Below are 20,202 nucleotides of genomic sequence, written 5' to 3'. Positions count from 1 at the left end.
TGAAAAAAAAGTGAAATATTCCTTTAAATATGGTGCCTGGGGGGTGTCTGTAGTATGCCTGTGAAGTGCCACGTGTTTCCCATATTTAGAACAGTCCCTGCACAAAATGACATTAAACAGAAATAACATAATTGAAAACTGCTTGCAGTTTTAATGTTATATCTGGTTCCTGCAATATGGTTGAAAACCATTGAGAAAAATGGCATGGGTAGCCCTCCCTGCCCATTACCAGCCCCTTTGGGTCTTGTACGCATATCAAGGGGAACCCTGTACCCATATTAAAAAAAGGAAATGCGTGTGGCCCCCAGGCCCTATATACTCAGAACAGCAGTATACAGGCGGTGCAAACAAGACAGGGACTGTGTAGGTTTGTTGTGTTAAGTTGAATCTGTTTGTAATTTTAAACGGGTACATTTTTAAAGTGTAGCTCCAGTCAAAAAAACTTTTTTTAATTTTTTTGCAAAACATAGGGAAGGGTTATCACCCCTGTATAATTTGTTTTGTCGTCCATCTTTTTTCATCTCACTTGCTGTTGTCTCCTTCCGTTTGCAAGTAGGAGATGTTTGTAAGTTGGATGTTTGAAAGTAGGGGCCTGCCCTATATGCTCTGCAGAAATGGCGGAACAAGGTGTTGGTTTTGCCACAACATTGTAAGCCCTCAAAGTGACTCTTGCTGGGCGCTGGAGCGCCCTGCTGTGAACGATTATATCAAGAATTGTAATTACATGCCATTGTTGAACAGTGGTAGAAAAATTGACCTTTGGTGGTTGTGGTGCTGGTGCCACAACACTATAAGTCCTCACAGTTACTCTGGGTGGGCACAGGAACGGGCCCTCCTGTGAAATATTATATCAAGAATTGTAATTACATGTCCCTGTTAAACAGGGGCAGAACAATTTGGCCTTAGGCACTGGTGCTGGTGCCACGACACTGCAACCTCTTCCATATACTCTAGTTTTATTGCAGGAATTAGCCCTGCTGCAAAGCATTGCATCAAAAATTGTACTTAAACGCCCCTGTTAAACAGGGGCAGAAAAATTGGGCCTTAGGCACTGGTGCTGGTGCCACCACACTGCAACCTCTCCCATATACTCTAGTTTTATTGCAGGAATTAGCCCTGCTGCAAAGCATTGCATCAAAAATTGTACTTAAACGCCCCTGTTAAACAGGGGCAGAAAAATTTGGCCTTAGGCACTGGTGCTGGTGCCACGACACTGCAACCTCTCCCATATACTCTAGTTTTATTACAGGAATTAGCCCTGCTGCAAAGCATTGCATCAAAAATTGTACTTAAACGCCCCTGTTAAACAGGGGCAGAAAAATTGGGGTAATGGCATCACCCAGAACCAGAAATGTTCTTCCAACATATCAGCGGAGGAGGAAGAGGATAGACAATCAACATAACAGGACAGTCACTCAGCATCAGCATAGGCAGTCTTGAAGGGATGTGATATTTAAAAAAAAATCATTCGGTTACATCAGCTTCAGGTGCTTGGTAACTGTGGGTGATCTAAGACTGATTCATCTTGATGAAGGTCAGTCGATCAACTGATTCGGTGGACAGGCGCACCCTGTGATCGGTAACAAAGCCACCAGCAGCACTGAAGGTGCATTCCGAAAGAACGCTGGATGCAGGACAGGCCAGTAGCTCAATTGCATACTGTGCAAGCTCTGGCCAGTGATCCATCCTCAAGACCCAGTAAGCCAGAGGATTTTCGGTGGGAAAGGTGTCCAAGTCTGACCTTGCCCCTAGGTATTCCTGCACCATGTAAATCAGACGCTGGCGATGGTTGCTGGAACCGATCATACCTTGGGGCTGCGGACTAAAAAATTGTCTGAAAGCATCAGTCAGACGGCCACCTTCTCCACCGCTCCTTCTGACCGATGCTTCAGCAACACGTTGTCCAGGACCAGCAGTTTGTAACCTCCCAGTCTCTGGGAACGCGTTGCACAGACCTTTCTGCAAGGCCTCCCGGAGATGTATCATCCTCTGCTCCCTCTGCGATGGCAAGATAAGGTCGGCAACCTTACCCTTGTACCGTGGATCAAGGAGAGTGGCCAGCCAGTAATGGTCCCTCTCCTTGATCCGAAGAATACGAGGATCCTTCCGCAGGCTTTGCAGAATTAGGGAGGCCATGCAGCGTAGGTTAGCTGAGGCATTCGGTCCGGAGTCCTCTGGGTCACTAAGGGCAACATGATCCGCAGCTACCTCCTCCCAGCCACGTACAAGTCCACGTGTTTCTTGGGACTGTAAATCATCCCTACAAGACTGCTGCTGCTGCTGCTGCTGCTGCTGATGCTGAGTGCCAGCCTCCACCTCCATGCTGACACAATCATCCTCCTCCTCCTCTTCCTCCTCCTCTTCCTCCTCCTCCTCCTCCTCTTCCTGTGTGATGGGTGGCACAGCAGGAACACTGTCTGGATAAAGGGGGCCTTGAGAGGCAAGGAAGTCCTCCTCTTCCTGCCTCTGTTCTGCCTCAAGTGCCCTGTCCATTATTCCACACAGCGTATGCTCCAAGAGGTGGACAAGAGGTACAGTGTCACTGATGCATGCACTGTCACTGCTCACCATCCTTGTGGCCTCCTCAAACGGTGACAGGACAGTGCATGCATCCCTGATCATGCCCCACTGGCGTGGTGAGAAAAAACCAAGCTCCCCTGACCCTGTCCTGGTGCCGTAGTCGCACAGGTACTCATTGATGGCCCTCTGCTGCATGTGTAGCCGCTGCAGCATGGTCAACGTTGAGTTCCACCTAGTGGGCATGTTACATATAAGGCGGTTCTTGGGCAGGTTCAACTCCTTTTGGAGCTCAGCCAGCCGAGCACAGGCATTAAATGATTGGCGGAAATGCACACAGACTTTCCTGGCCTGCTTCAGTACATCCTGTAAGCTGGGGTACCTGCCCAAGAACCGCTGCACCACCAGGTTAAGGACATGAGCTACACAGGGCACATGGGTCAGTTGTCCCTGTCGGAGGGCGGAGAGGAGGTTGGTGCCATTGTCACAAACCACCATTCCTGGCTTAAGCTGGCGTGGCGTCAACCACCTCTCGGCCTGCCCCTGCAGAGCTGACAAAACATCCGCCCCAGTGTGGCTCCTGTCCCCCAAACAAACCAGCGCAAGCACGGCATGGCATAATTTTGCCTGCGTACTTGCGTAGCCCCTGGAGCGCCTACGGAGCACCGCTGGTTCTGAGGACAGAGCACTGGAAGAGGCCATGGAGGAAGAAGAAGAGGAGGGGGTGGAGGAGAGAGGTGTGTCACAACCAATAGTAGCATTTTGGAGGCGTGGTGGCGGAACAACCTCCAACACTACTGCACCTTGTCCTGCATCCTTCCTAGCTGCCAGAAGAGTGACCCAATGGGCCGTGAAAGACAGGTAACGTCCCTGTCCATGCCTGCTGGACCATGAGTCAGCGGTAATATGCACCTTACCGCTGGCCGCCCTGTCCAGCGAGGCAAGGACATTGCCTTCCACATGCCGGTAGAGAGCCGGAATCGCCTTCCGTGAGAAAAAGTGTCGTTTGGGGACCTGCCACTGAGGAACCGCACATTGTACAAACTCACGGAAGCGGGCCGAGTCTACCAACTGAAAAGGCAGCAGTTGAAGTGCTAGCAATTTAGCCAAGCTAGCATTCAACCGCTGGGCATGTGGATGGCTGGGAGTGAACTTCTTTCGCCGGTCCAGCAGGTGGGGCAGGGACATTTGCCTGCTATAATCGGACATGGGTGTACCGCTAGCAGAGTTCCCGGAAGCACTTGGCTGTGACACACCTAATTCTACACCTTCATTCCTCTCAGAGCAGGTTTCAGAGAGGACTGAAGGTCTAGTGGGGTTGGAGATGCCAGCTGATGAGGAGCAAGGAGAGGTCCGCTTTGTTCTTTGGTGTGGGTCTTTGAGGTACGCTTGCCAACGAGCTGCATGGCAGGTCAACATATGTCTGGTCAAGCATGTGGTGCCCAAGCGGCTGATGTTTTGGCCACGCGAGATACGCTTGAGACATATGTTGCAAATAGCAGCGGTGCGATCTGATGCACTCGTCTCAAAAAAGGCCCACACCAAAGAACTTTTAGAATAACGCGCAGAGGCAGCGCCCTGCACAGGAGGAGCTCTGCGGTGTGATTCAGTCGGTGTGCTGCCCCTAAGCTGGCCCCCGGAGGGCATCCTGCCTCGTTGGACATGTGCCTCCTCCTCCTCCTCCTCCTCCTCCTCTCTCCTACCAGGCACCCACGTGGAGTCAGTGCCCTCATCATCCCCTCCCTCTTCATCGCTGTAGCAAAGCTGGCAGTATGCTGCAGCTTGTGGAACATGACTGCCAGATTGCTGTCCTTCTTGAGCATCCCCTCTCTCTGCGCTCACGCTACTGCCTTCCTCTAGCTGAGTGTCATCATCAGAGCCCACAAAACACTGGGCATCCTCCTGGAGCATGTACCCAACACTGTGCTCAAAGAGTTCAGGAGACTCCTCAGGAGGACGTGGTGGGTCTAGGGAAGGAGTCACTGATGATGACATTGAGAGGAGGGAAGACGATGCGTTGGCAGCTGCTTTGCTAGTACCCTGAGAGTGGGTGAGAGAGGATGAGGAGGATGAAGAGGGCTTGGTCATCCACTCTACCAAGTCGTTGGCATGTTGCAGTTTAACATGTCCAGCTGCCGAAAAGAAGGACAAGCGTGTCCCATGGCCACGTGCTGATGACAATGCACCGCGTCCACGACCAGCACTGTTGTCTCTAGACACAGAGCCTGCTTGCCCTCTTTTATCGGCTCGTGCCTGTCTGCCTCTCCTTGCTGGCCTTCCAGACATGGTAATGGCCTGAAGGGAGTTGGGTAAAACAGCAGTGTAATGGAGTCACACAACACCCACTAAGCCCTGCAGATGCCTCTATTAGAGAACAGCAATAAACGGTAGATACAGGTGTATATTGTGCTGGAGTCACACAACACCCACTAACTCCTGCAGATGCCTTTATTATAGAACACCAGAGATAAAGGGGTATACTGTAATTGAGTCACACAACACCCACTAAGCCCTGCAGATGGCTCTATTAGAGAACAGCAATAAAGGGTAGATACAGGTGTATATTGTGCTGGAGGCACAAAAAACCCACTAACTCCTGCAGATGCCTTTTTTATAGAACACCAGAGATAAAGGGGTATATACAGATGTATACTGTGCTGTGCTGGAGGCACACACAACTTCCAATAACTCCTGCAGATGGCAAGTGGGCTCAAATAGAGAAGAGCTATGTAGGTGGATATAGCGGTGTGTACTGGGTACAGAGCACGCAGACAGCACGCACAAGCTCCTAACACTACTGACTGCAAGCTCTATTATAAAAGATAGATCACTAGCTATATAGGTGAGGTGAATATATATACTGCGTATACTGCGGTCAGGGCACACAGACAACAACCACTACACAACAGCAAGATCGAAAATCAGCCGAAAACGATCGGTGTGTACTGTGTTGAAGGTACACAGAACACCCACTAACTGCTTCAGACGCCAACACACTACACTAGGCCGCCACGCTGGTGGCCTTATATAGTGTTGGGCGTGTACTACACAGCCTGAGCTATGATTGGCCACAGGCATCCTGCCTGTGGCCAATCATGGCTCTCCTCGCTGCTGGCGCTGTGATTGGCCAAGCATGCGGGGTCACAGTGCATGCTTGGCCAATCATGAGCCAGCAATGCACTGCAATGACGCAGTGCATTGTGGGCCGTGAGCGCCACACGAATTTGGCGCGAACGGCCCATAACGTTCGGAATTCGCCGAACGGGCGAACAGCCGATGTTCGAGTCGAACATATGTTCGACTCGAACACGAAGCTCATCCCTAGTCAGGATGATTGAAGTGCTTTATTTCTATTATAGCATTGTAATATAAAATGAAATCATTCAACTCACCATAATGTAGAATCAGTGGGAACCCTGAGCGTGTAACTAGCCACGTCACCTGCCACCAGATGCCAATTAGGTGTCCCCAGCGGAGTCCCTCCTTGCATGCAGCCTGTGTCACATAAAATGCAGCCTGTGTCCCACCAAATGCAGCAGCCTGTGTCACCACCAAATTGCAGCAGTCTGTGTCACCATCAATTGCAGCAGCATGTGTCACCACCAAAATTGCAGCAGCATGTGTCACCATTAAATTGCAGCAGCACGTGTCCCACCAAATTGCAGAAGCATGTGTCCCACCAAATTGCAGCAGCATGTGTCACCATCAAATTGCAGCAGCATGTGTGCTACCAAATTGCAGCAGCATGTGTCTCACCAAATTGCAGCAGCATGTGTCACCATCAATTACAGCAGCATGTGTCTACCACCAAATTGCAGCAACATGTGTCACCATCAACTGCAGCAGCATGTGTCACCATCAATTGCAGCAGCATGTGTCCCACCAAATTGCAGCAGCATGTGTCACCATTAATTGCAGCAGAATGTGTCACCATCAATTGCAGCAGCATGTGTCCCACCAAATTGCAGCAGCATGCATCCCACAAAGTTGGAGCAGAATGTGCCACCACCAATTGCAGCAGCATGTGTCCCCATCAATTGCAGCAGATTGTGTCCCCATCAATTGCAGCAGAATCTGTCCCCATCAATTGCAGCAGAATGTGTCACCATCAATTGCAGCAGCCTCACATCAAACCCCCCTTACTTACCTTGCAGTGTGTTGTCCTCTCCAGCAGTGTTTCCTTTGGAGAGGTCCGTCTTCCCTTACCTTCTTTTTCCGAAGTGCTACTCGGCACTTTGGAAAGTGCCGCAAGGCGGGCTAGATGCCCACAAATGAAGTGCCATGTCTGCAATCTCGTGATTGCATAGATGTGGCGCTTCCCATAGGTGCACTGTGTCCGGTGTCAGACTGTGTCCAGTGTTCGAACACAGTGCACTTAAGGACCTTTTTTTTAAGGGCCAGTCTTTTTTTTTTTTACTTTTTTTTGTGACTGCCTGGAGGGGATGTGGCACCCAGGCGCCCCCTATGGACGGGCCACCACTGAATATATGGCAATCACATCCACTGACGCGGAACAGGGGGGTGCGGGGCCGTGTGATACAGCGAGCGGCTATAGCCGCCGGCTGTATCACGGGAGCGCGCCCATAGGTGCTTCTCACCATGCGAGGGAGCTCGTATGAACGTGAGAAGTACCTGCGGGAGGAAGCAGAGACAGCCGCCGAGGGACCACAGAAGAGCAGGTTCGGGGCCACTCTGTGCAAAACGAGCTGCACAGTGGAGGTAAGTATAACATGTTTGTTATTTAAAAAAAAAAAAAATTACTTTACAATCCCTTTAAATATTCCTTTAAATATTGTACCTGGAGGGTGTTTATAGTATGCCTGTAAAGTGGTGCATGTTTCCCATACTTAGAACAGTCCCTGCCAAAAATGACATTTTTAAAGGAATAAAAGTAATTTAAAACTGCTTGTGGCTTTAATGTAATGTCTGGTCTGGGCAATATGGATGAAAATCACTGAGACAAACGGCATGGGTACCCCCCCAGTCCCTTACCAGGCCCTTTGGGTGTTGTATGGATATTAAGTGGAGCTCCGCACCCAAATTACAAAAAGAAAAAGGCGTGGAACCCCCAGGCCCTATATACTCTCAACAGCAGTATACAGGCGGTGCAAAAAAGACAGGGACAGTAGGTTTGTCGTTAAGTAGAATCTGTTTGTAATTTTGAACTGGTACATTTTTTAAATGTAGCTCCAGCCAAAAAATCTATTTTTAAGCTTTTTGGAAAACATAGAGAAGGGTTATCACCCCTGTAACATTTGTTTTGCTGTCTGTGCACCTCTTTAGAAGATTTCACATCATTTTCTGTCCCAATGACAAATGTTTTTTGAAAATTTGTTTTTTTTTGTGAAACAAGGTTTGATGATAAAGCATCAGTGGAGACCCTGAAAAAAAAAATACATAAAAAATTAGAAAAAAATCTGAAAAAAAAATGTAATTTTTTTTTTTTAACTTACCAGAAATGCCTGTTGCTAGGCACATCGTCCTAATCTGCCTCTTCCTCCTCCACGGAGATCTTCTATCTTCTCTCCTCCGTGCGGCATCTTCTGGGTAATGGGTCGCGCTGTGTTCTGGGAACTGTGTGTCCCAGAACACAGCGCGCCCCATTCACAAAGCGCATGCGCAGTAGGAAACGGGCAGTGAAGCCTCAAGGCTCCACTGCCTGTTTCCCTTAGCCAAAAATGGCGGCCCCGGGACCCGAGAGCCGAGGGACGGGTCAGCCTCAGCTGGCCGACACAGTGCTTATTAAAAGTCAGCAGCTACGGTGTTTGCAGCTGCTGACTTTTAAAAAAAATTTTTAAAACCGCCCCGCCTCTTTAACTCTTACAGGAGAGAATTTCCCTTCTTAGCCCTTGTACACACGGTCGGAGATTTCGCCGGAATGTTTCCGATCGGAGCGTTTTGTCAGATATTTCAACTGTGTGTGGTCTGCATCGGACTGTTTCCATCGGAGTATCTGACGGACCAACTTTTCCAACTTGCCGGTAAAATTTTTCGATAAAATGCTCCGATCGGACATACTCCGATCATGTGTAGCCTACTCCGACGGACAAGGTACCACGCATGCTCACAATCAAATTCGGAAGCACTCGCTCAGGTAAAACTACTGCTCGTAATCGATATAGCACATTCGTCATGCTGCAATGTTAAAAATTCTTTCATGAAGCACATTCTCTTGTTCTTTACAATGCTGCAAGAATGAACTTCTTTTGATGCTCATAGTCACACACACTTCTCCCGAATGTATTTCCTGAGTCTTTTTTTCTCATTTTAGCAATACAACTTTTTAAATCGTCACATCTACACAATTTTTTTTTTTTGGGTGAATTATGTGTTTGTTTGTTTTTCATAAACATATCCTTTTTTTGACAGTTTGCTCATCTTTGCATTTTTTGGGGTGTGTTTTGTGTGTCAACTTACCACACCAACATTATTATCTTTTTTATATTTTCTTTTTTAAGCTACAGGAGGTTGTTTAGTGTTGGTGCCCCTTGTTATTCATTTCACTTTGTATTTTTGAAATGTACGTGCCTGCTCACAAATAAACTGGCCTTTTTGAAGTAAAACACATACGCAAGTATTTCTTCAAACAAAAAAAACCTTTATTTAGGTCTCAAACAACTAAAAAGAGGAAGGCAGCGCTGGATAAACTTGTTAATTTGGCGAAGCCTTTGACCCCCAGGGCAGACATGAACTAATTAGAAAAATAAAAATTGGTGGCCTGAGGAGTACATATCTCAGGGAGAGAAGTCTGGTCCAGAAGTCCTAGAGATCAGGAAAAGCAGATGCCATCTATGTCCCCAGGATGTGGTTCTTCAAGAGGCTGCATCTTCTGTCAGACCAGATTGAACCCAGGCCATCACTCTCTCGTCTTCCTTAGGCACTTCCCACCAGGCATCCTTCCAGGCTGTGGCTGGGCTCCTGTAGTTGTTGAAGGAGGAGGAGAAGGAGGGCGTTGGTCGACCTCCTGGCTGCCATTTGCCACAGCCTCCCCCCAGCTGAGGTCTTCCTGTGTATGAAAATGGGACATAGTTTTAGTTTTTTGCTCATCAATCACACAATTTTTAGCTCCTGACTGTTGCAAAGTGAATGTTATCAAATAGAACAGACTATCATTCTGAGCCCAGCATTTTTCATTCTTGTCCCAATTATATTTGGTCACTACTGTCTATTGATATGTAAACCACTTTGTTAAATCACAACTTACTGATCAATAATAACATCTAGTTAACATCATTAAATGTATGACAAGAAATATGTTCAACAATGCAATACCTGCCTCAAGCTGGGCCCCACCACATGTTGCTGCCTGGAAGGCCCAGGTTTGGACGTTGGAAGCCTCAGCTGGGGGTGAAGGAAGCCTTGAAGGAAGACGGTCGAGTGGTGGCCTGGTTTCTCCCTGGTCTACCAGAAAATGCAGCCTCTCGAAGTAAACCATCCTGGGGAAATAAATGGCATCTGGATCTCCTGATATCAAGGACTCCAGGTGCTTCTTTCTCTCCCTGAGATATGTACTCTTCATTACACCAATTTTCCTCTTCACATAGGCCATGTCTGCCGTGGGGACCATGATCTGCACCAAAGAAAGAAGTTTCTCCAGCGCTGGGTTCCTCTTTCTTCAGTCCTGATAAAACGGGTTGTTGATCTGGCACAGGCAGGGCAGCTCCCTATACACTTCAAGGAATAGCCCCATAAAATTGGCGTTTTGGAAGGGATCCATCTTGTCTGCAAGACACAACACAAGACAAACCCTAAAATACTAATAATGCCATGATAAACCCTACTAATCTTGTCCCAGCGTCAGCCTAGATAGAAGCAGTCTAGTCTAGTGATGTACCAAGTTCAAAATTTTACCTTCGTTTGCACGATCGTCACGTCAGCTCCTCACTCTGTTCACAGATCGTACGGACGACACACGTGTGGTGCGTTTTATATACAGTGTGCATGCGTGAAACTCCGCCCGCCCCTGACGTTTTTTCTAGACTATTCCCCGCCCCGTGGGGAGAGCACATGGTGGAGAGAACGCAGGTGCACAATCAGAGTTCCACTAACGAGGAGGAGGGTGAGGAAAGCCTGGAGCCTGAAACGTCCCGATCCAGAAAGAAAAGATTTAAGGCCTCAAATATGTCTTTTGTAGAGATGTTGGAGATGGTGGACATATTGAACAGGACCGACTATGATGGGAAGTATGGACCTTACCCAAACCCAAATATCAGAAAGGCCAAGATCATGACTAAAGTTGTGAAGAGTCTTCAGAAGAATTTTGGCTTACGACGATCCAAGGATCAACTGAGAAAACGCTGGTCAGACCTGAAACTGAGGGAGCACGATCGGTACAGAAGGATCAAGCGTGTTCTTCAAAAAGTAAGTAGTTGTCGTGTGTTCATATTCTTGCTTGAATACTGTTTCATGTGCTTTGATTTCATGTTGTGCAATTTAAAATGGCCACTATCAAGTTCATGGTTTCATTCGTTCGCAAGAAACATCGTTCTGCAGGTAAGTATTCCAGCTTAACAAAGTGTCCACAATAATGTTCTCACCTTTAAACTCGGCCAAAAAACACAATTGTACAACACTTCCAAGCAATGTTTCATATTCCTATTTATGCCCTCTGTGTGCTAATTATTCCTTTTTTACATTCTCACAGGGGAGAGAAGACTCAGCAAGTCGGAGGACACCAGGGACCCCACCCCTCCCAAAGAAGGCAAAATTCCAAAACCAGAGGCAGAGGAGCAAGAGGAGGAGGAGGAAGGAGAGATATCGTTGAAGTTGGACAAATTGTCACCACAACAGGTGAGTGTCGGAGAACACAGCTTCCGGTAAGCTCATGAATGTATGTCGTCATATTTATAATACATAGTGTGTTTTTTTGCTTTGTTTTTTAGGTGATATGGAAGAAGAATAACATTTTACCAGTGAAAGTGCCCAGATCCTGATTGGGGAGATAATGGGGTGCAATCGGGATTTAGAAAATATACAGCAAAACATCAATGATGTTAAAAATAAAATGAAGAACATCATTGTTGTTTTGGGAAGAGTGTGAGACACCCCAAACTAGCTAGGGTTTTATTTTTTGGCTTTTAAACAACAACTTTTGTCTTTTATAAAAATAAAAATCATGGGGGATCAATGTACATTTTTTGTGGAAAGTGGCTGAGATGAAGGGGTTGCAGCCCCAAAACATGTACATTGATCCCCCATGATGGGAGATAGCACATGTTGACACACTGTGTGCATCTTCCAAATTTGGCTTTTCCAGGGGTGATTACATAAAAACACCAAGTTACAAAAAAATGACCTGAAATAATGTTTTTGATACACCCAATATGTTGGTTTGTTGTAAAACCCTTTTCTAAACGCACATGTGAATATGCTTGGATTAAAAAGTTAAATTATCAACAATGTGTGGCTTCCTTTTTCAATGCGCAAAAGCAGTATTTGTAGTAAAATTGTTGTTTTCGGTGACAATGGGTTTATTTACTAAAGGCAACTCCACTTTGCACTCCAAGTGCAGTTTCAGGTGTACTTTTGCAGTGCACTTGTAGTGCATAGTGGATGTGCCTTTAGTAAATAACACCCACAGTGATGTGTTAATTTTCACAATCATGCCATTTTCATGACCCCACATATTTCTGTCATGGTGCTGAAAATTAGCAAGATTTTGGTCAGTTATGCACTACATACATTAGTTAACAAAAACAAGGTGTGTGTAGCAGACCCACAACATAATAAGCGTATCTGAAGAAGAGACTGTCCCCTCATCTCGCTCAGAAATTGGGTTTGCACTGTTGTAGAAAAAGGCACAACAAGAAAAAACATAAATTTACCTAGGAGACACCTAAAACCAAGCCAAGCAGTAAATGAAAACAAATATTGGAGTTTCAAAGAAAAATGTATTTCAAAAATGCCGCTCAGACACTGTCTGGCATATCAATGGCCCCCCTACCCACAAAGTACTCCATATATTGGTTTCTAACCTCACGGGCGCTTTGGGGGGGCAAGCCAGGATGAGCAGCTTCAAGGCCCATGAGGTTCTCATTTTCTATCAAGTCTGCTTCTTGGACAACTGAGACCGCATAGTTTGCAGAATGTCTTTTTAGAAAATTGTGAAGAACACAGCACGCCAGCACTATGTGATTTACAGGTGTTCTCCACCACTCTTCAGGCTCTGGACAGGCGGAAATTAAAAATCCTCTGGTCCGGGGTGAGGGTTTTCATCGGGAAAGGCCGCATCAGATGGTTTGCCAGGGAAAACGCCTCATCCACGACGAAGACGAACGGGAGTCCTTCCTGATTCTCTTCTGGGGGTGGCAAGCCCAGACTGCCACTCTGGAGACACCAGTAGAACTCCGTCCGTGCGAACACTCCACCATCCGACATCCAGCCATTTTGCCCCACATCCACATACAAGAAGTCATAGGTCGCAGACACCACCGCCAACATCACGATACTATTAAACCCCTTGTAGTTAAAATAGTACGACCCCGAGTTGGGTGGTGGGACGATGCGGACATGTTTCCCATCAATTGCACCTCCACAATTGGGAAAGTCCCAATAACTGGCAAAGTGGGGGGCCACAGTCTGCCATTCCTGTGGCGTTGAAGGACACTGTGGAGTGAAACAAGACCAAAAATTAGTAATTTTGCAAACCAACATTGCAAGCAGATTAGACACCAATATTTTTGGCCAAGATCAGTATAACATTTTGGGAACTGAGTATTTAAAGCCTAAAGTATAAGGTCCCCTTATCAGAGTCATCACCCCCCCCATCCCCCCCCATCTGATGGGCCCTTGCTAAAAAATGAGGGGGGGGGGGTGTTTTGGACAGGTAACCCTCTCCACTTGATTGAGAGCTGAATGCTTAAATAATGTGTGATACTTTGGGAAGCCCCTCCTTACTTACGCTATTGGCAGCCCACCGGACAGGTAAGAAGTGTCATAATACCAAAAAGAAACCAAAATGGAAGCACATTTTCACATTCTGCTATTACATATCAAGATAATAATAGGGGAAAAAAATGATAGCATTTGAAAGTATTGAGGCAGGCCCTTGCACTACATGCTTTGGTGAATTCATCCATAAATGTGACCATCAAAAAGGTAGATATAGTGTGTATTGGGTTTGGTAAAGTCAGCAGATAGAGGATTGCTAGCAGCTGAGCTAGCAGTTGGGGGGAGGGGGGGTTCCTAATGAGTTTGGCACAACCAAAAAAAAAAAATGGCACTCTGCATGAATTGAAGCACGCACATAACATTTGTAGACATTTTAGGGGGTGTTTAGGGGAAAGCAATACTATGGAACTGAAAAAAGACATTGGTAAGTGACTAGACTATAGTTTTATGGGCCAAGAAGAGCATGGTGGGGAAGTTAGTGAGGCAAATATGCATGAGGACAAAGGGACAGAGCATATGAATTAGAGCATATTGCAATGATGGTAATTAGGTAATGAGGAAAGAAATGCAAGACATTAGCAATCATTAAATACATAGAATGTGATGTTAAAGGATAAAACTTACCTTCATATAGTCCTTCTGCAGGACCTGAATGATGGCAGAACAGGTCTCTAGAATAATGATCCCCAGAGCCTGGGGGGAGATGCCTGTAGAGAACTTGAGGTCCTGAAGGCTTCTCCCTGTCGCCAAGTAGCGCAACGTGGCGATGAGCCTCTGCTCCGGAGTGATGGCTTGCCGCATGCAGGTATCCTGCCTGGTGATATAAGGGGTCAGCAAAGCCAGCAGACGGTGAAAAACGGGGTCCGTCATCCGGAGATAATTCCTGAAATCATCAGGATTATTCTCCCGGATCTCACGGAGCAAAGGCATGTGTGAGAACTGGTCACGCTGACGCAACCAATTCTTGGTCCACAAACGCCTCCCCTCCCTGTTCATGGACCGGGCTTGTGTCAAAGTAAGAACCCCAACACGAAGCCTCTGCACAGCACAAACTCTACGATGAGTATGTAGACGAAACATGGTTTGAAAACGTTCGGCTGGTCAGAACGGACAACAGAAAGCACTGATAAACAGCAATGCCTGAAAGAACGACCTGAATAGCAGAAGCAAGCAGACAATAAGCAATGCAAATCAAAGCGTACTATACCAAGATATAGTTCACAATGAGAAACAAATACTTACTGACTACACGCACTGATTATCAGATACGCAAAGACAAGCAGAAACTGAAGAGCAGTAGCGAACTGAATCACAAATCTGAAAAGCGCAAATTGTCTCTCACCAAACTTCTACTAACACGCGATGCACACGAGATCAGCAGAAGGAGCCCAAAGGGTGCCGGACGTGGTGCTGAACTTCCCTTTTCTAGGCCCGCCGTACGCGGCTTACATCACCACGTTCTTGGCAACCCGAAATTCCGACAACTTAGTCTGACCGTGTGTATGCAACATCACTTCCGGACCTCGTCCGGAATTAATCTGTCTGAATAACTCCGACGGATTTGGTTGTCGGAATCTCCGACCGTGTGTACAAGGGCTTAGGGGTAGATTTCATCTCACTTCCTGTTGTCTCCTCCCATTTGCAAGTAGGAGTCATTTGTAAGTTGGATGTTTGAAAGTAGGGGCCGGCCCTATATACTCTGCAGAAATTTGGGCCTTAGGTGTTGGTGTTGACACAATACTGTAAGCCCTCACAGTTACTCTTGGTGGGCGCTGGAACGCCCTACTGTGAACTATTATATCAAGAATTGTAATTACATGCCATTGTTGAACAGTGGTAGAAAAATTGGACCTTTGGTTGTGGTGCTGGTGCCACAACACTGTAAGTCCTCACACGGTCGTCTTGGTGAGCGCTGGAACGGGCCCTGCTGTGAAATATTATATCAAGAGTTGTAATTGCATGCACCTGTTGAACAGGGGCAGAAAAATTTGGCCTTTAGTGGTGGGGTTGCCACAACACTGTAAGCCCTCACAGTTACTCTTGGTGGGTGCAGGAATGGGTCCTGCTATGAAATATTAGATTAAGAATTGTAATTACATGTCCCTGTTGAACAGGGGCATAAAAAGTGAGCCTTAGGCACTGGTGCCACAACACTGCAACACCTCACAGAAACTCTAGTTGGAGTACAGGAATGAGCCCTGATGCAAGTATTGCATCAAAAATTGTAATTACACGCCCCTGTTAAACAGGGGCTGAAAAATTGGGCCTTAGTTACTGGTGGCGGTGCCCAGAACCAAAAATGTTCTTACAAGCTATCAGCATGATCATTGAGGAGGTAGAGGATAGTAATTCAGCATAACAGGCAGTCTTGAAGGCATCTGACATTTCAAAAAAAAATATTCGGTTAGATCAGCATCAGGTGCTTGGTAGCTGGTAGTGATCCAAGACTGATTCATTTTTATGAAGGTCAGTCGATCGGTTACAAAGCCTCCAGCAGCACTGAATGAAAGAACGCTGGATGCAGGACAGGCCAGTAGCTCAATTGCATACTGTACAAGCTCTGGCCAGTGATCAATCCTTAAGACCCAGTAACCCAGAGGATTTTCGGTGGGAAAGATGTCCAAGTCTGATCTTGCTCCTAGGTATTCCTGCACCATGTAAATCAGACGCTGGCAATGGTTGCTGGAACTGGTCATACCTCTTCATTCATTCATACCTCTAGACTGCAGACTAAAAAATTATCTGAATGCATTGGTCAGGTGGCCACCTTCTCCACCGCTCCTTCTGTGACTGACCGAAGCCTCAGCAACACGTTGTCAAGGACGAGGAATTTGTAACCTCCCAGTCTCTGGGAACGCGTTGCACAGACCTTTCTGCAAGGCCTCCCGAAGATGTTTCATCCTCTGCTCCCTCTGCGACGGCATAAGCTTCATCTTGTAAAAAATACCCAATCAGGTGCAAGAAAGAGAAAAAAAAATCATTTTTGCTTGCTCATAATTGGATGATGGAAATCAGCAGAACATTCACTAAGCTCTGGGGAAAATGAGTGCAACTACTCAGTCTATTTGCTTTTAGTAAACACCCATTGTCTGTTTTTCTGGCAGATTTAAGCTCCTTACATTTCATGAGACAACTGTAAGTGATATGTTGACAAGGAGAGGTCCAATAGTCTCTGTTTCTGAGGGGAAAAGGGATGGGGGGGGAGAGATAAGTGAGAAACTAAATAAATATACAGATAGATAGCAGAGGCTGAAAAACAGGCAGATGGATGGAATGGAAAACTGTTCCACTACTCTAATGCCTTGTACATACGGCCGGATAGTCCGACCACAAAATCCATCAGATTTTTTCAGACGGATTTTGTCCAAAACTTGTGTTGCATACAGATGGTCGGACAAAGTTGTCTGTAAATTCGATCGTTCGTTACGAAGTGACGTACGTTGCGTATGAGGGGACTACGTAGAGGCTAGTAGCTTTGGTCTCGTAATTTAATCTGAGCATGCGTGGCACCTTTTCCGTTGGAATTCTCTACAAACAATTGAAAAAAGATCGGATTTTGTTGTCGGAAAATTTTAGATCCAGCTCTAAAACTTTTTCCATCGGGATTTCCCATGGAAAAAGTCCGATAGAGCCCAAAAATGTAAAGTCCCCTTATCAGATTCCTCACCCCCTCTGATGGCCCAAATATACATGCAGGCCAAAAAAGGAGCATTAAAAGATTCCAGCATGCATGAGGACAAAGGGGACATTCACAGCATATTACAATCGGGTAATTATGGAATGATGAAAGAAATACAAAACATTAGCATACATTAAATACATATAATGTGATGTTAAAGGATAAAACTTCCCCTAATATAGTCCTTCTGCAGGACCTGAATAATATTAGAGCATGTCTCTGGAATAATGATCCCCGGAGCCTGGGGGGAGATGCCTGTAGACAACTGTAGAGAACTTGAGGTCCTGGAGAATTCTCCCCATCGCCAAGTACTGCAAGGTGGCGACTAGCCTCTGCTTGGGAGTGATGGCTTGCCGCATGCAGGTGTCCTACCTGCTAATATAAGGGGTGAGCAAAGCCAACAACCTGTGAAAAATGGGGTCCGTCATCCAGAGAAAAATCCTGAAAACATCATGGTTATTCTCCTGGATCTTCCGCAGCAAAGGCATATGAGAGAATTGGTCACACTGGAGTAACCAATTCTTGGTCCATGAACTCCTCCCCACCCTGTTCATGGACTGGGTTTGGGTTAAAGTAAGAACCCCAACACCAGGCCCCCGCAAAGCATGAACTCTACGACGAGTACGTAAACACAACATGGCTTCAAAACGATCGGCTGGTCAGAATGAACTATCCGAACGCACTGAAGAACAGAAAGGCCTGTGTCAAGAAGGTCGTTCTGGTCGTCCGGCTTTCCCCGGAGGTCTTACCTGTAAAGCTTCTTGCAAAGGAGCCAACCGGCGCACGCGGGTGCGCGCTAACGCTGATGGGCGCACGAGGGTGCACGATAATGCTGATGGGCGCACGCTGGTGCGCATTAACTCTGTCGGGCACACGCGGGTGCGCACTAACGCTGATGGGCGCACGCGGGTGTGCGTTAGCTCTGTCGGGTGCACGCGGGTTCGCGCTAATGCTGGTGGATGCACGTGGGTGCACGCTAATACTGGTGGGCACACGCGGGTGCGTGGTGGAGTTGGTGCGTGCACGCGCGGGCGTGCGCGGATGCACGTGAGCGCACGCAGGCACGCAGCATGACAGTTCTTGGCGCCAAAGGGCTTATTTAAAGGGACCTGTCACATTGCCTCCTTGCTGTCCGGTCTACAGCGTTCCTAAGAGACCCCCGGTTACTACCTTGATCATTACCTGATTCCTGTTACCCAGCCTGCCTCTGACTACTCCTCGCTTGGTGCCAGCCTCCGACCTCGGCCTGTCTGACTATTCTTCCGCCTGCTGTTTTGGTACCATATCTGCCCGCCCGTGTATGACCCTGCTTGTCTCCGACTACGCCTGCTTGCTGCCTTGCTGTGTTCCTGCCAACCAGCATCCTACCCGATCTGCTTGAAGGTCCGCTGAGTGTCCTGAACTACAAGACCCCTTCCTCTCCGATCCGGTGTGAGTGTTCCTGCTGCTCCTGCTCCTCACTGACCTCAGTTCCAGCCTGCATCCGGTACCCCTCTGCTTCTTGGAGTCCAGACCAGCCCTTGCACCAGTGACCTGCTAGGCGCTTGTGCCCCTTCTGTGCTCCTGAACATCTGTCCGCTCTACCAGGAGTTCTTGAGCCAGAGGAATACGAGCAGCCCTCCCAGCATCCGTGGGCTCAGCCACCAGGTACGTGACAGCCTGTGAAGAGTGAGCTGAAAATCAGTAACGAGTGGACAAGTAAGCACTGAAAAACAGATACGAACTGACTACATGCACTGAAAACCAGATAGAAACCCATAATCACAAACTGAACAGCAGTAAAAGGATCGGAATAAGGACGAGTCTGAAAAGTGCGAATCATCTGTCACTAAACTTCTACTAACATGAGATAAACACGAGATTAGCAGAAGAAGTCCAAAGACTGGGTATTGAACTTACTTTTTATAGTCCCGTCATACGTATTGTACGTCACAGTGTTCTTTTTTTTTTTTTTGTTTCACAAAGTTTTATTGGGTGAAAAAGAAAACATAATACACCTTAGTATAGAAATACACAATAGCGCATATTACACATGTGATGATAGCAAAGTACAATTACAAAGGAAAATAGGAACAATATTCATGTGGGTAGTACAATATATATGTGATCAAATAAACATATTATTCCATCATATTAATGAAGGTCAGCTGGTTGTTAGGTTGAATATACACAGAGTGGCAAGGGGAGGAATGGGGGTGAGGGTGAGGGGGGGAAGGGGGAAGAAGAGAAAAAAAAATGGGGGGGGGGAACAGTACAGTGAGAAAAATACTTATATTTACAAATTTTATTTCAGTTATATCTGAGTTTTTCTCCTAAAGATGTTATTCGTTAATGGTTGACAATTGATTTATATTCCTGAGAGCTCTTATATTCTATCCATTCATGCCATGTTGCATAGAATCTTGTAATTTTTTCCTGAGATATACTGATAAGTTCTTCAATTTGCTCTATATTATTTATTCTGCGAAACCATTCGTTTTTCGTTGAAATGGCTTCGGAGCGCCAGTGGAAGGGGATACAATGACGTGCAGCGTTAACCATGAACATTGGCAGTGATTTCAGATATTTTTTCCTGGGGATGTCGTTTATATGAAGGAGGTATTGTGCAGCATTAAAGCTCAGGTGTTCTGAGGATATTTAGTTGATGGTTTCGTGAACCACTTCCCAAAAGGTCTGGATTAAGGGGCAGGACCACCATATATGGAGCATCGAGCCCTCATCCCGTTTGCATCTCCAGCATTTTTCTGAGATTGTGGGGGAAAATTTGTGTAGAATAGAGGGGGTCCTGTACCATCTGGATAAAATTTTATAGCTACATTCCTGAGTGGCTACATTTAGAGACCCTTTGTGTGCGTAAATATGTATTTTCTCCCATTGTTCTTCGGATATTGAGATATCAAGGTCTCTTTCCCAATTTTTACATGTTTTGTTGGAGAAGTCCGGTGCCCCTTCAAATAGTGAGTTATATATGATTGAGATAATATGTCTGTGTGGAGTTTATTTCGTACAGAGGTCTTCAACAGTCGTTAGGGGTTGCGTCCAAAGATATGTTGTCTGTTTGTTGGTCAGGAAGTGTCTAATTTGAATATAGGTCCATTGGGGTATTCGGAGAGGTG

Source organism: Lithobates pipiens, unplaced genomic scaffold (assembly GCF_037356315.1).
Source record: "Lithobates pipiens isolate NorthernLeopardFrog02 unplaced genomic scaffold, aLitPip1_a1.2 Scaffold_23, whole genome shotgun sequence".
NCBI lineage: Eukaryota > Metazoa > Chordata > Amphibia > Anura > Ranidae > Lithobates > Lithobates pipiens.
This window is presented reverse-complemented; position numbering follows the sequence as displayed.